This window comes from Pelodiscus sinensis, chromosome 8 (genome assembly GCF_049634645.1).
Source record: "Pelodiscus sinensis isolate JC-2024 chromosome 8, ASM4963464v1, whole genome shotgun sequence".
NCBI lineage: Eukaryota > Metazoa > Chordata > Testudines > Trionychidae > Pelodiscus > Pelodiscus sinensis.
In genome coordinates, this window is record NC_134718.1 from 73,767,531 (window position 1) to 73,784,480 (window position 16,950).

A 16,950-nucleotide genomic window follows, 5' to 3' on the forward strand; every position below is an offset into this window, starting at 1 on the left:
TGAATCTGCCTGATGCGTTAGAGGAGAAATGCATGTGGCAGGAGATAAGCAGAGATCCGAGGAGGCCTGGACTTCATTAGTCCCTGGCAGGTAACAGAATCCAAGTCTAGATTCCCGTCTGAGCTCCCCGTGGGACCCGTTAGCGCCTGCAGCCCCAGGAGAAGTAGAGGAGAAATAAGGGGGCATTTCGTAGAGCAGGACTTATTCCGATGGGCTTTGCTGCTCAGACCCGGTGGGCAGAGCTGCTGTATCCTCTGAATGTGTATCTGGTCTCAGATGCCACAGAAGAACATAAGAACGGCCGGACTGGGTCAGACCAGAGGTCCATCCTGCCCAGTACCCTGTCTGCCCACAGTGGCCAATGCCAGGTGCCCCAGAGGGAGTGAATCAAACAGGTAATGATCAAGCCATCTCTCCCCTGCCATCCATCTCCACCCTCTGACAAACAGAGCTAGGGACACCATTCCTCACGCATCCTGGCTAATAGGTATTAATGGACCTAACCTCCATGAATGTATCTAGTTCTCTTTTAAACCCTGGTATAGTCCTGGCTTTCACAACCTCCTCAGGCAAGGAGTTCCACAGGTTGACTATGCAGTGTGTGAAGACCTTCCTTTTATTTGTTTTAAACCTGCTGTCCTTTAGTTTCATTTGGTGGCTCCTAGTTCTTATATTATGTGAACAAGTAAATCACTTTTCCTTATTCTCTTTCTCCACACCTCTCATGATTTTATAGACTCTATCCTATCCCCCCTTAGTCTCCTCTTTTCCAAGCTGAAAAGTCCCCGTCTCTTTAATCTCTCCTCCTACGGGACCCGTTCCAAACCTCTAGTACTGGGATTTCTGCCGGATGAAATCATGAAAAATTGAGCGAGAGAGCCCAGCCAAATGACCACAAACTTTCTAGGACCCCCAGTGAATGTAAGAACGGCCACACGGGTCAGACCAAAGATCCATCTAGCCCAGGATCTTCCGACAGTGCCCGGAGGCCCAGAGGGAGCGAACAGAACAGGGAATCATCATGCGATCCCTCCTCTGTCACCCATTCTGGCAAACAGAGGCTAGGGATATCCTCCCTGCCCAGCCTGGCTAACAGCCATAGATGTCCTCCAGAAACATATCTAGCTCTTTTTGGAACCCTGTTGTTCATGGCTTTTAGAGCATCCTCTGGCAAGGAGTTCCACAGGTTGACTGTGCGCTGCATGGAGAAATACTTCCTTTGGTTTGTTTTTAACCTGCTGCCTATTCATTTCACTGGGTGACCCCTAGTTCTTGCGTTACGAGAGAGAGTAAATAACGCTTCCCTATTTATTTTCTCCGCCCCAGTCATGATTTTATAGACCTCTGTCATTTCCCTTTTTAGTTGTCTCTTTGCCAAGCTTGAACAGTCCCAGTCCTATTAATCTCTCCTCACTCAGCACCCGTTCCAAAACCCTCATCATTTTTGTTGCCCTTCCCTGTATCTTTTCCGATTCCAATATATCTTGTTTGAGCTGGAGCAACCACATCTGTGCACAATGTCTCTGGTATGGCCGGTCTATGAATGTATAGGGAGGCAATATGATATTTTCTGTCTTATCTATTCCTTTCCTAATGAGGCCCAACATTCTGTTCCCTTTTTTGCCCGCTGCTGCACATGGAGTGGATGTTTTCAGAGAACTACCCACCTCTGCCTGCCGGGATGGGGGTGCAGACCCCTACAGAGAGCTCCTGGGTGCAGAAATAAGATTGCGTGTCCCCTGGAGTGTGTTCTTGACTACAGAGGGGGGATGGTGGCCAGTGGTCCCTCTCATTGTTTCCACCCATGTGCGGAATAAATTTTATGTGTACCAAGGCACGTGCAGATGTGCACCACCAATGGAAACACATGCTGCCGGCTGTGGGTGTTCCCCTATGCCGCTGGGTGGCATTTGAATCTCTCCTGGGCGGGTGCCCGACCCCTCTGCATACAGGGATCATTGATGGTGGCAGAGGGGGACATGACGGCGGTGTAGCGAGAGTGGGTCTGTGGTCAGCCCTGGCAGTGGGGTTTGACCCTGGCACCGGCAGAATTAAAAGCACCAGCCGAGCGAAAGGGCTAAGGGGGCTGGCTTTGCGCTGGAGCAGTTATATGCTCCCGGTGCGAGGGAGGCCGGTGGACTCTCTAGGCGGGGGCAGCGGAGACCTTCACCGACCAATCCAGAGCCAGTCCGGCAGCACCGCTGTCTGCCGGGACTGCCAGCCACGAGCGAACTTGCTCCTGTCCACAAATAGGCCAAGCGTTGTCGTCAGTGTCACGGCAACCGAGCCGCATCCCCCCTCCTGCGGATCCGCCTCACCTCCCAGCCAGCTTGCTGCCCAGCTAGAAGCGGGCCTATTAAAATTCCAAGCGTGCGGCAGTGGCTAATGCGGCTGCAGGGGGGAGGCAGCCTCCCGGAGAGCTGTGGCCAGCTACTTCCTTAGAGTTTCCACCGCCAGGCCTAGGAACATGCTGTCAGTTTTCACTGTTCCGGGAATCCGGGGTGGACTAAGCGTTGATCCTAGCCGGGTACTATAAAACCCTGGCCCTGTTATGACCGCAGCCCTTTGGAGGTGCAGCGTGAGGTTTCCAAAGGATGGTGCCAATGCCCCTAACGGGCGTCCAGGCAGCAGCATCAGAAGCAGAGAGAAGGGGGTGACACACAAAGAAGGGAGGGAAATGGACGAGGAGGGGGAGCCCAGGGAGAGGGAAGGGGGAACTCCAGAGCAGAGGCCACATCGCCGTTCAGCCGCCCTTCCAATCCGGGTGTAAATGTATCTCAGCAGGAGGGGCTCTGCCGTGCGGTGCCAGCGTGCAGTCTGGACAAAGGAGATGTTGACAAGCAGCTATTTCCACTGATGGCCGGCAGCCATCCTGCCGGAGGCGATGCTCTCGTCAAATCGCCTAAGCTAAGCAGAACGGCAACTTGGACCGGGGTCTGGGTGGGGAAGCCAAGGCAGCGGCAGGGAATTAGCAGCCGAATGCCCCGGGGTGCTGTGCTGGGGGGAAGCGGCACGTTTCGGAGGATCTTTGTTAAGACCCCCGCCACCCCCGGCCCTGTTCACAAGACTAGGCATGTTAGCCACAGTGTCATCTTGCAATGTGGGTAATTCCATTCCGGGGAGGCTTGGTCTACACGAGGCCAGGAAGGTCGGCTTAAGGTGCCGACGCCGGCTGCGTAGAATACATAGCTGGAGTCGGCTTTGGTTTAGGTCAAGCGTGGCAGCATCCACACAGTGGGAGGCCAACGGGAGCGGTTTCCCTTACTCCTCATGACCAATGTTTCCTCTAATATTTTCCACCCATGTGCGGAATAATTTTTAGTGTACCAAGGCCTGTGTGACTGTGCACCACCAAGAGAAACAAAAACAGCTGCGGACGCTCTGCTAATCAGTAGGGTGGCGTTGGAATGTCTCCTGAGAGGCCGCACAAGCGAACAGCTTACAGGGAACACTGCTCACAACTCTGAGTACAGCTACCCGTGGAAGGAGCCCTTGGAGTTCAATTTATGGGTCTTAACTAGTCCTGCTAAATCAGACGCCAGAAGACCGGCCTCTGGAGCATCAGTCCATGGGGAAGTATAGACGTGCCCATAGTGTGTAACCCACGAACAGGCCTGCTGGGCTCTTAGCCCCGCTCCGCCACTGAATTGCTGTTTAACCTTGGTCCTCTTACTTCCCCTCTCTCTACTTCACTGTGGAGTGGCTCTGTTACCCACCTCTCTAGTTCATGTCAGCACTGTGCTTAGGGGGCCTTTGGCAGCAAAGGGGCTCTATTTTTAGCAAGTGGCCATTTCCAAGTAACTGTTCCTTAGGCCATCTCAGCTCATCTGATGCTTAAATGGGCAAGTTCAAGTTTTCAGAGATGGGTCCCAATAGTTAGTCACCTACATGCATCTACTGGCATCTTTCCTGTGTCTGGCTGCCCGAACGGCCCTTGGGGCCCTAGGAAGCTGGCTTAAAGGAGAACAGCTCCTTTTGCTTAACCTGGGCGGCTGCATCAGGAACCACATGCGCAGACCCAGAAAGCTGCTGCATTGGTCGATCCATTCTTCCAAGGCAAAACAGCCCCTGCCATCCAGGTGTAAAAAACCAGGGGGAAACAGTCCATGGAGCTACACCCGTGATGGATTTGGCCCAGTGTGCTATTTCTGAGGCAGGCCATGCTGCAGTGCTGAGTCTAATCCCTCCTCTGGAATTTTTATCCTATTTGATTCATTCTATTTATTTTTTATCCTGTTAACTTTATCCTATTGATTCAAATGCATTTTCATTCTCCCATATGGTCCTTCTTCGTGTTGGCCTGTGTTTTTAGGTGAACCGAATGGGGCTGTTCGGTCAATAATAAATGACACTGCTCCCAAATCCTACAGCGCGAAGCCCAAAGTTCAAGCTGTTCTGGACTTTTTTTTTTTTTTTTTTTAGATTGTATTACATTTTTCAAAATGAAACAGAATTTGTCTCTGCACAAGAATGAGAAAATAACCCCGGAATGCAAAAAGAAACCCCAAAGGTCAATGGGTTGTTGCTATGCAAACTACAAGATATGATTCGGTTGATATGATTTTGGTGGCTTGTGCATTCCGCACCTGCTGTTTGCTTCTGAGCATCCATAAACGCTTTTTAAGAAATGCTGGGATGCGGAGATTCACAAAGCCCCGCGCTCAGAGTGTGTCCACACAGCCCAGTTCTTTTGAAATAACGGACGTTATTCTGAAATAACAATGCGAGCTTATACGCAGCAATTCCGTTACATCGAAATAACAGGTGGCTTATTCCAACTTCTGCAAACCTCCTTCCACGAGGAATAATGCCTCTTCCGAAATAGCTATTTTGGAATAGTGGTTGTGTGAACGCTTCACTGCTGCTATTTCAAAATAGCTCCTCCCCAGGGGGATTCAGAGTAATTACTCCCCAGCGCCTCCTGGAGCTCTACATCGAGGTAGTACGTCCACATTAGGGGAGCCTGCCTCTGATTAATTTTGAGGCTTCCCTGGAGTGCAGACATGCTATTTTGAAATAAGGTACTTCCGAGTATTTCTTCCGGAAAAGCTTATTTCAAAATAAGCATGCAGTGTAGATGTACCCTCGGTCATAACTTGCCAGCAGACTTTCCAAACCCTTTCACTGCACAGGACCAGTGTTCCCTCTCATTTTTTTCCACTCATGTGCGGATTAAATTTTGTTATGTGCGCCAAGGCCTACGTGGATGTGCACCACCAGTAGAAACACCTGCTGCCGGCTGGGGAGCTGTGAGCACTCTGCTGATCATCTGGGCATCATTTGAATATCTCCAGGGCAACCACCCAAGCGCTCACCTTACAGGGGACCCCACCCAGCACTCCCATGCCCAGCACTGCTTTTATTGTTCACGGGTGCAATCCCAACTCTGCATTATGAATGCCCAGATGTTTGGAGCATTTGGACCCCACGATAACTTTGCTTTGGCCCGCTCTAGAGACAGAGCATTTATCACAGAGCAGGTAGGGTCTATCTTGTGGCTCTAGCATGTGAAGCCTTCCAAAATTCAAGCAGCCATTTTGAGGCAAGTTTTTGTTTGGGTTCATCCGCTCCTCAGGTTTAATTGACACTGAGGAGAGGCAAGATCAAGAAAGAAAGCACCAACAGCTGTTACATGATGCAGGGTTAGAGGGCACAAAGGTGCTATAAAATCCCCTTTGCAGCCCTACCAGCCACTGCTTGCCTTGGCACATGGCAGAACCTGGTTCCCTTGTAACCTGTGGGGCTATTGGTGAAGTCAGGCATTACTCAGCATTAAGAAGAGCGGGAGGGTCACACAACTAGCAAATTAGTTCATCTGGAATAGGCATTATTCCCGCGAATGCAACACACTTCCACAAAGCCCACCTTTATAGTGACCAGAGAATACGCAACGAACTAGAATGCCGCAGGGTTCTGACTTTGTCTCCATCTTTGTGCTTGCTTCTTGTGCGGCACAATTCTTCCCGCGCACAAGTTTGCAGGAGGTCGGAAACCCAGGTGTTTCTTCCTTGCCCTCCAGCTGTACGGCTATAAACTCACCCCCTGCATTCAGTTCTGTCGGTAGAGGCCAGGTCTATGCGGGTGGAGACAATCCGGGCAAGACACGCAACTCCAGCGATGTGAATTGTGTAGCGGGAGTCGACGGGCCTTGCATCCATTTTTCTGGGGTGGCCTCACAGCAGGAGAGAAATGCCTCGTGAGGAGCAGGAGTACCAGTGTCCTGAGCCAGTCCTAACTAATTGGCGGCCCCGGGCGACCTCCCAGCTTACCTGTAGGGTTTCCAGGTGGTTTCAAGAAAAAATACCGGACAAAAATTTGTCAAGCAAAAAATAAAAAAGGAGGTCAGGGAGTTACCAGGGAAACCTGGGGGAAGGATTCGGGAGGTCCTAAAACTGGCTCCATCAGCGGCACCTTGAAAATGGCGACCCCGGGCAACCACCTGACTCGCCCGCCCCTAAGACTGGCTCTGCCAGTGTCAGTGGGGACACCCTCAGCATTCAATTTAGAGGGTCTTTACTAGACCAGCTAAATCAAACCCCAGACGATCGATCGCCAACGCATCAATCCTCCCGTAAGTATAGACACGCCCGTACGCTGGAAGGAGAGATGAAAGAGCTTGCCACGGATAAATAAGAGCCTGAATGGTAGGTGTGGCCATTAGTACTAGAACTAGGGGTGCAGGGGTGCTCCGGCACCCCATGACCAATGTTCCCTGTAAGCTGAGTGCTTATGCAGCCACTCAGGAGAAATTCCAATGCTGCCCCGCTGATGAGCAGGGCACCCACAGCTAGGGTTTTGTTTCTATTGGTGGGGCACACACTTGGGTGCACATAAAAAAAATGATTCTGCGTGTGGATGGACAAAATTGCAACATGCCTGGGAAAGATTAGAGGGAACATTGCTCCTGACTTTGACGTGGTTTGGTTCAATGGTGCATAGCACCCCCACTATGAAACTTGTTCCACACACACACACACACACACACACACACACACACACACACACACGCTCCATGCACGGCCTCAGTCAAAGCTCTGAGTTTGTTTGAAATCCTCACCCCCCATAAACTTCAGAAATATTCCGAGTCAGATGTTCCCCGCCCCGCCGCATTAAGGGCCAAATTCTGCCTCCCTCCCTCCTATGCAGGATCGCTTCCTCCTTGATGCGGTTTTGACAGGATATGATTTTGGTGGCTTGTGCTTTCCACGCTTGCTGTTTGCTTCTAGGTGCTGCTTGCCATGCAGTACCCAGAAGCATCTCAGACCCCCTTTGCTAGACCCAGAACCATCCGGTCCCGGCCACTGGGTTCTCGGCTCACTTCTCAGCACAATCATGGACAATCAGGAAGTGTTGCCTGTTTGATGAATTAGGTGTATAAAAGCCGTGAAGGGCTCACGGAGGGACAGACCTTTTCCTTTCTTCATGGGGATAACGTTTCATGATTCCAGGAGGGAAGAGTGCTGGAGGAGAAGGGGAAATAATTAGTAATTTGTGATTAACTCTTTTCACGGGTATTTTGTTTCTTTGTTCTCGGAGGCCGCCTGGAGCCATTTAAAAAATGACTTAATGACAACAACAAAACGAATCGCTCCTGGTAACGAATGGCTGTGTCAAAACTTGGAAACCCAACCAGAGGGGTTTGGGAAAAGTCAGCCCTGGGCTGTCGCGGGGGGTGGAGGAGGTCTTCTCTCAGTGGTATCAAATGAATGGCCATAAAGAAAGGGCCCGGAGATCGGGCGTGATAAAGCAAAAGGCACAGCCCTCCGTGGAGAGCCGGCTGAATGGGCCGCTCCTTAGGTACCCAGCTTCCTATACTGCTTCCTTCAGTTACATTCACAGGGACCCAAGGCCAAAGTCTATCGCAGGCCTGCACAACTCGGAAAGCGGCAAGGGCCGTATGACTCCAAAGAAAACAGCTGCGGGCCGCAAGGGTAGGTTTGGGGAGGGAGGTGATACTTTATGAAGAATTTTTCAATTAAATCAGGCCTGCATAACATACGGCTCCCAATGCCCTGCCCTTCTCCTCTCCCTGTCACACCTCCCCTCCTGCCCTTTTCCTCAGTGTCTCCTCTTGGCCCCCTGGCATTTGTCTCTCCTGCACCCCTGTCCCTTGGTGCCTTCCCCTTTCTCCTGACCTGCCCCCAATGATGAAAGACATTGATCTAACCTGCTCTTAAATCTCTCCAGAGATGGGGATTCCACAACCTCCCTGGGCAATTGATTCCAGTGTTTGACCACCCTGACAGGTAGGAACTTTTTCCTAATGTCCAACTTAAACCTCCCTTGCTGCAGTTTAAGCCCATTGCTTCTTGTTCTATCCCCAGAGGCCAAGATGAACAAGTTTTCTCCCTCCTCCTTGTGACACCCTTTTAGATACCTGAAAACGGCTCTCATGGCCCCCCTCAGTCTTCTCTTTTCCAAACTAAACAAACCCAATTCCTTCAGCCTTCCCTCATAGGTCGTGTTCTCTAGACCTTTCATCATTCCCTTGTTTGGAATGGGAATGTTTAGATCCACTGCCCCGTATCTGGCTAAATCCCCTGCTACGCTGGACTCAGAAAGGCTACAGTATGACCTGAAATGAGCATCTGTCTGTATGTTGCAACAGGAGTTCCTCGTGGGCTGCCAGGTGAGCCCCTTAGAATCATAGAATCATAGAATCATAGGACTGGAAGGGACCTCGAGAAGTCATCGAGTCCAGCCCCCCGCCCTCAAGGCAGGACCAAGCTCCGTCTACACCATCCCTGACAGATGTCTATCTAACCTGTTCTTAAATATCTCCAGAGAGAGAGATTCCACCACCTCCCTTGGCAATTTATTCCAATATTTGACCACCCTGACAGTTAGGAATTTTTTCCTAATGTCCAATCTAAACCTCCCCTGCTGCACTTTAAGCCTTGTCCTGTCCTCAGAAACTCCTTGTCCTGTCCTCAGAAACCAAGAGGAACAAATTTTCGCCTTCCTCCTTGTGACACCCTTTTAGATATTTGAAAACCGCTATCATGTCCCCCCTTAATCTTCTTTTTTCCAAACTAAATGAGATTAAGTAACAACTCTCCTCTCAGATTATTAAAGTACTCGAGTAAGGGTCTCACAGCCCCCCTCTGCGATCAGGACCCCATCACGTTGGGGGCTGGCCCTACACCTGCTGGCGGACAGGCGCTGCTCTAAAGTGATCCCAGACTACGGGTGCATCTCTACTGCACCTTTTTCCCGGAATAACAGCCGTTATTCCGGAAAAACGATCCTAGCGTCCCCCCTGCAACTGCGTTATTTCGACAGAAAATCGAAATAAAAGAGGGCTTTTTCCGACGGTGGTCAACCTTATCCCACGAGGAATTAGCCCTTTTCCGAAAAAGCTCTTTCGGAAGAGGGTGTGTGAAGAAACTCCCCAGCTGCTATGTCGAAATAGCTCCTCCCCTGGGCCATTCGAAACTTATTTCTCCCCAGTGCTTCCTGGGGCTCTAAATTGAGATCGAGCATCCACACCGCAGGGAAGTCTCCAAATTAGTCCGAGGCAGGCTGCCCTAATGCGGACGCACTATTTCGAAAGAAGCTTTTCCGGAAGATCTCTTCTGGAAAAGCGTATTCCGAAAGAAGCTTGCCGTGTCGACGTACCCAATCGTGTTTACACTGGGGGCTTGCCAGCACCGCTATGTTGGCTAGGGGATGTGGGTTTGTTGGACCGATCTAACGCGGCCAATTGCTGTTCCTGCCCCCCTCGTGGGAAACACGTGCGGAGAACGGTTCCCCTCCCCCCGCCGTGCAGATTTCCTCTGATTATTGTTTAAGATGCAGAGGTCGACCCTTCCCCGCCAATATTTTTTCCTAATGAAAAATGTAGCAGGGCACGACGGAGTGATCGAATCCCTCCACTGGGCGTTCCACACTGCAGCCATCTCCACAGACAGGACTTCAATAAATCTTGTTTCCAGAGAAATGGAATGAGGCCGAGGCGCTGTTTGTAGCCTACTCAGAGCACTTCCCTCCCCCGCCCCCCGCCCATGCTGTCCTTGGGCCAGATGGAATTTTCCACCCACCGAGCCCGCATAGCCGAGGGCATGGCAGAAAGAGGCAGACAGACACCAGCAGCCGGGACGCCTTCCAGATGCCACTCCCCATGGCTGCCTGAGCCATCAACAGGGACTCCCCCATTCTTGAGGCTCTTTCCATCAAGGTGCAGGATAGCATCAAGGTGCGACTGAACTGACCGCAGTGTAGTTTGGCCTCACCCCTAAGCGCTCCTGGTCCGTGGGGCAGGGCCTGAGTTCCCCTCATCCCATGAAGGAGCTAACAAAGTGCTTTGGCGGAGTACAAGTGTCTTTACCCCTCTCCCACCCTGCCAGTCCTAGAGTTCACAGGCTAACGGAGCAGGGAGCTGACAGCTGAGCTGCGTTAAGAAGCTGTTGAAGGAAGGTCATGGGACATGAGGGAAGTTCTTGACATGGGCCGGTTGGACTTTGCCAGTAGATCTAGCTGATAAACAGCACGGAGAATCATAGAATCATAGAATCATAGAATAATAGGACTGGAAGGGACCTCGAGAGGTCATCGAGTCCAGCCCCCCACCCTCAAGGCAGGACCAAGCTCCGTCTACACCATCCCTGACAGATGTCTATCTAACCTGTTCTTAAATATCTCCAGAGAGGGAGATTCCACCACCTCCCTTGGCAATTTATTCCAATATTTGACCACCCTGACAGTTAGGAATTTTTTCCTAATGTCCAATCTAAACCTCCCCTGCTGCACTTTAAGCCCATTACTCCTTGTCCTGTCCTCAGAAACCAAGAGGAACAAATTTTCTCCTTCCTCCTTGTGACACCCTTTTAGATATTTGAAAACCGCTATCATGTCCCCCCTTAATCTTCTTTTTTCCAAACTAAACAAGCCCAGTTCATGAAGCCTGGCTTCATAGGTCATGTTCTCTAAACCTTTAATCGTTCTTGTCGCTCTTCTCTGGACCCTTTCCAATTTCTCCACATCTTTCTTGAAATGTGGCGCCCAGAACTGGACACAGTACTCCGGCTGAGGCCTAACTAGTGCAGAGTAGAGCGGCAGAATGACTTCACGAGTTTTGCTTACAACACACCTGTTGATACAACCTAGAATCATGTTGGCTTTTTTTGCAGCAGCATCACACTGTTGACTCATATTCAACTTGTGGTCCACTATGACCCCTAGATCCCTTTCCGAATGGAGGAGCCTCTCTCATTCTAGACTGGCCTGGTTCTTTTAAGTCAGAGATTGCGCATTCCCTGAAAACCCAGAGATGGGCGGGGGGAGTTCCAAGAACTGAAAGGACCTCGCAAGGCATTGAGTCCAGTCCCCTGCCCTCACAGCAGGACCAAGCACCGTCTAGAGTATCCCTGACATGTGTCTGTCCAACCTGCTCTTAAATCTCTCCAGGGATGGAGATGCCAAAACCTCCCTGGGCAATTGATTCCAGCGTTTCACCACCCGGACAGGTAGGAAGTTTTTCCTAATGTCCAATCTCAACCTCTAATCCCTAAGACCTCCTGGGCTGGAGCCATTTCTGTCCTACCCAGCAGCTTGGTTGCTTCCTTAAATATGGAAGGACAGTAAATCATAGAATCACAGAACGCTAGAACTGGAAGGGACCTCCAGTCCAGTCCCCTGCCCTCACGGTAGGGCCAAGCGCCATGTAGAGCATCCCTGAGAGATCCCTATTTGACCTGCTCTTCAATATCTCCAGGGATGGAGATTCCACAACCTCCCTAGGCAATTGAGCGCACGTCTGTTGGTGGGGATCACACCAGCGGGTGCAGAGCCCCGAGGGGAGCGAATTGCAGGCCTGGGGACCTGGCTTGGGACTCTCTTCCCCGGGCCCCGCCTCCAGAGGTATGCACAGCCAGCTGGAGGCCAATCCGGAGAGAGTTTTTAAGACGGGCGGCTGCATTTCTCCTTAAGGCCACGTCCGTGGATGTCCATTGTCATGATTAAGCAGTGTCTGAATTGCTGGGGCCCGTAGGAGCCCCAATCAGACATGGCACTCCAGGGGCTGTGCTTACCTATGGCAACAGGACTGGCTGTGTCTTGCAGAGTTCGTGTCCGTCCTGGCACCATAGGGGCCGGACTCATACTGACCAAGGAAGGGAAATAGTTTCTGTGACGTAGTGGGGGTACCTGGCTGGTTTCTATGCTGCTGGCTCTGGGGTAACCCCCACTGGCTGCAGTTGGTACCACGGCCCAGCAAAACAGGATGAGTCACTATGCAAAGGGATCTCTCAACCTGTCTGACCACTAACCCCCATGGAGAGGAACAAAGGAAGGTGGATGCTGCCGTGGCTGGGGGGCAGGGCTGGGGGAGAGTGAGTTAGTTGCTGGCTGGAAAGCAGGGGAGAAGGAGCTGGGGAGGGGGCTGGGATTCCCCTAGCTCAAGGGGGGCACTGAGGCCTCTTAGCCCCCAGTTCCTGTAACCAGATTACATCTGTGCTGTGCTGTATCCTGGAGGAGCAATAAACCACCCTCAATTCCACTGGCTGGTGGAGTCTGTTTGTGCCATTTCGGGGTGCAGGAGATGGGGGACCCCCCACGTGCCGTCACAGTTTTGCTTTGATTTCTAAGTGGCCAGGGAACGGGTGCTCTCTGAGCGGCTGCCCCCTTCCATCCGTCGGCACAGCGCTTGCAATGTTCGACGATGTGTCCTTCCTTGGCCACACAATCAATACAGCCCTAGCCTCTGCCACTGCAGATGCCCATGCTGCTGGGTGTCCCAGAGAGCAGCCTTTTGAGGGAAGAGCTGCGTGCCGTGTCCGCTGGCGAGGAGGGTCTCTTGCAGGCATTGCGACGTCGCTTGCTTAGCTACCCCCCAAGGGATCTGGTCAGGAAGAGCCTCGCTCTTCTGCGTAAAGCTGCCGGGGGCTGGAAAGGCTTGGCCGCCAAGTCTCCCTCCTATGGGCTCTCTTCGTGTCACTGTCCTGTGTCCGTCACGCCACTATCTGCAATACAGCCTGGAATGTCTTCCCCCGCCAGACACACCAGCAGGGCCAGGCCGGTCCAGCGAGGCTCCAGAACTGGCTGGCATCGGAAGCGGAGCAGACGCCGCAACGTCAGACAAATGGGCGGATCGTGAACTTGGGTGCTAGACAGTGAGAGGGACTGAATTAGCCTTCGTAGATTTTAACGGGTCTACCCCAGCAAAGAACGTGGCTCATGGTGATGACAGGGGAAAGCCAGAGGTCTAGAAAAGAAAGAACCAGAGAAGTTGGTGCATGGAGGATCGGTCTGTTGGTGGCTTTTGGGTGTCCAGTGCTGCCGCTCACTTTTGGGGGCCCTTTGGGGTGCTGTGTTGGGAAGAGCTGGGGGTGGCGTGACTCCCCTCTGCAATCTGTGACACCCCTTGAGGGGCACTGGGGAGAAATGCACAGCCCTGCTCTCTCCCCCCCCCGCCCCGGCTAGACACAGGGGCACCTCCCCAGCACATACCAGAGTCCCCGGCAGGAATGGACGGAACCGCCCGGCGAGTTGACATCTCCCCTCCCTCCTCTGGCTGCCATTTGGGAGCCAGCCCCTCTTCTCTCTCCCCCACCCCCGCCCGCCCGCCCCATTTTTGCACTGTCTACAGAGCGGCTTTGCAATCAATACTGCAGTGGTGTTGTAAGCGAATTAGTTATAGATCAGCGCAGGGGAGGGGCAGCGCGGGGATCAGCAGCCCCTCGGGAGGCAGGGAACTAGCAGCGGCGCTCCCGTGCCAACACTGGCTGGAGCAGTGATGGGGGGCAGCTAATAAGGGGCCCTGTAGATACATGGGGTGGCCAATCTTGCTGGCCCTCCCAGCTGCAGAGGTGTGAGAGCAGGGGCCTGGCAGAGCTGGGGGTTCAGTTCTGTGCAAAGGGGGGGTCTCAGGACATCAGCTCTGGGAGAGGCATTCCCCACCCCTGCTGAAGTTGCCCCAGCAGGGGTACCCTGCATGGCTGTAGCCCTGAGACCTGCCGGGTGTGCTCTGCATGGCTATAGCCGGAGACCTGACTGGTGTGCCCTGCATGGCTGTAGCCCTGAGACCTGCCGGGTGTGCCCTGCATGGCTGTAGCCGGAGACCTGACTGGTGTGCCCTGCATGGCTGTAGCCCTGAGACCTGCCAGGTGTGCCCTGCATGGCTATAACTGGAGACCTGCCGGGTGTGCTCTGCATGGCTATAGCCGGAGACCTGACTGGTGTGCTCTGCATGGCTGTAGCCCTGAGACCTGCCGGGTGTGCCCTGCATGGATGTAGCCCTGAGACCTGCCGGGTGTGCTCTGCATGGCTGTAGCCCTGAGACCTGCCGGGTGTGCCCTGCATGGATGTAGCCCGGAGACCTGCTGGGTGTTCCCTGCATGGATGTAGCCCTGAGACCTGCCGGGTGTTCCCTGCATGGCTGTAGCCCGGAGACCTGCCGGGTGTGCCCTGCATGGCTGTAGCCCGGAGACCTGCCGGGTGTTCCCTGCATGGCTGTAGCCCGGAGACCTGCCAGGTGTGCCCTGCATGGCTGTAGCCCGGAGACCTGCCGGGTGTGCCCTGCATGGCTGTAGCCCGGAGACCTGCCGGGTGTTCCCTGCATGGCTGTAGCCCGGAGACCTGCCGGGTGTTCCCTGCATGGCTGTAGCCCGGAGACCTGCCGGGTGTTCCCTGCATGGCTGTAGCCCGGAGACCTGCCAGGTGTGCCCTGCATGGCTGTAGCCCGGAGACCTGCCGGGTGTGCCCTGCATGGCTGTAGCCCTGAGACCTGCCGGGTGTTCCCTGCATGGCTGTAGCCCTGAGACCTGCCGGGTGTGCCCTGCATGGCTGTAGCCCTGGACTCCTCTCCTGTGGGCACAGAGGCAACTCGTGGGTAGGGGGCACATAGAGGCACATTCCGTCCCCCTCCAATTTTGCTGGAGTTTGCTGATCCTGCTGGGCCACATGGTGCCACCAGGTCCTGGAGCTGGCCAGCTGGAAGCTGTGGCTGTGGGGAGAGGCAGCGGCAAACAGCTGGGAGCGGTAAGGAGAGTGGCTTTTGGCTGCCACCCCTCCCTGCCACTCCCAGACCCCTCCCTGCCGCCCGCCGCCATTTGCCTTGCCTGTCCAGACAGAGCTAACACCTGGGAGCTGCAGAGCAGGACCACTGAGGTGTGTGTGTGTGGGGGGGGGGAGAACTCTTCAATTGTTCCTCCCCACACTCAGCGGACTCCAGTCATCTCTGGAAGAAGCCCCCCGCTCTCCCCGCCACCCCATCCTGCCCAGGACAGAAGTGCCAACCTCCCCTGCCCCACAATCTGGCAGGCAGACACTGGGGGCAGGGAGAGGAGGGTGGGGCTCCATGCCCTTCACTTTAACACAAATATCATGAGCTTTCATGGGCAAAACCCACTTCCTCTGAGGAGCTGGAGTGGGGGGGACGGGACCCAGAATTTAAAACAAAAAAAGGGGGGGGAGAGAAGAAAACCCATCAATTGTAGACCATTGTCTGTTCCCCCCCCCCTTTCTCTGTTATAAATTTGGAGTCCCCCTTTTTTTCTCCCCACTCCAGCTCATCTGAGGAAGTGGGCGGTGCCCATGAAAGCTCCCGATCCCATACAGATATTTCTGATCGCAGAGGTACCCCGAAATAGCTATTCCGTGTCTTTTGAGCGCACCCATGATCTCGAAAACTAACGGGCTCGCTCTTCCGACATCCCTGTAAATCTAATTCCACGAGGAGTCAGGGGCGATCTTTTTCGGACTAGCGATTTATTTGGAAGTCAGTGTCGTGTACTCAGTGCCAAATTTCGAAATAAGATCGAAATTAGCGACGCAATTGGCATAGTTCAAATTGCGTCGCTTATTTCGGGTATCCGGTGCAGTGTAGACGTACGCCAAGGACAGGGCTCATTACTTCGAGATAACGGGCTTGGTGGTGTGATGCGCTGCTTGTTATTTACATAAGAACGAACTCCCTAGTGTAGATCCGGGCTGAGGTGTCATGGGATTAACTTGGGTGTTTTTAAAGTTACAAACTAACGGGGATTTTTTCACGTTACCCGTGACGGCACTGCATAAGCTGCGATTTGTCCACTCCGGAGACCAATAGTAATGGGTTTGGAAGCATTTCAGGACAGGATGGTCTCTCCCTTTTGGGGGCCCAGGTTTCTGGACATGATGTCTGGCTTGCCCCATTCATCTGGGAACCCATATGTCTATTGCATGTGTCCAGAGCTGCTCCGGGTCGGAGACAGTTCACAAGCAGCTCTCGACTGGCCTGATTTCCAAGGCAAACCGCATCGCCCCATGGCTGGTGCGGCGGAGCAGACAGCAGAAAATAGAAAACAAATCAGACGCCAGAGGTGCACATGACCTTTTGCGTTCTGCGGACGTGGGAGGTCATCAGGGTTCACCCTCCTCTCGCCGCCTTGCCTTGGAGTGTGGAAGACTCCAGCAAATTAACCCGGCGTGGGGCAGAGCGCGCTTTAGCCTCCTGGTGCAGAGGTGGGGAAACTGAGTCACGGGGCGGCGCTGTGGCTTGCTCAGCGAGTCAATGCCCAAGGTGGGATGAGAACCAGGATTCCAACCACTCAGACCCTGGCTCTGGACTGGGCTTGGTGTCCTGCCCCCCAGCCTTTCGCTGGCCTCTAAATTTATCCCTCCATCCTGGCTCAGACCTGTCATTAGGGGTTTCCTTTACACAGGCGCCCTGCCCCCACCTGTATTTCGACGACGCACGTCAAGTTCTAAAATAAGCCTCCCCTCTAACCCCGGGTGTAAATCCGAGTCGCTGGGCATGACATTGCGAGGCCTAGAGAGGCATCTGTGACGCCTGCAGCTCCCAGGCTCGTTTTGCTGCCCTGGCCCGTGGCCCGTGGCCTGTGGGTTTCTCCAGGCCTCCGGCGGTGCTGCGGGGACGGGGGACGCGCACGGCTGCAAAGCGGGCTGGGACAGAAGGGGGCGGGGGGAGGGGCTGGGTGGCTTCCCCATGGCTCCCCCCCCCCACCGCCCCTC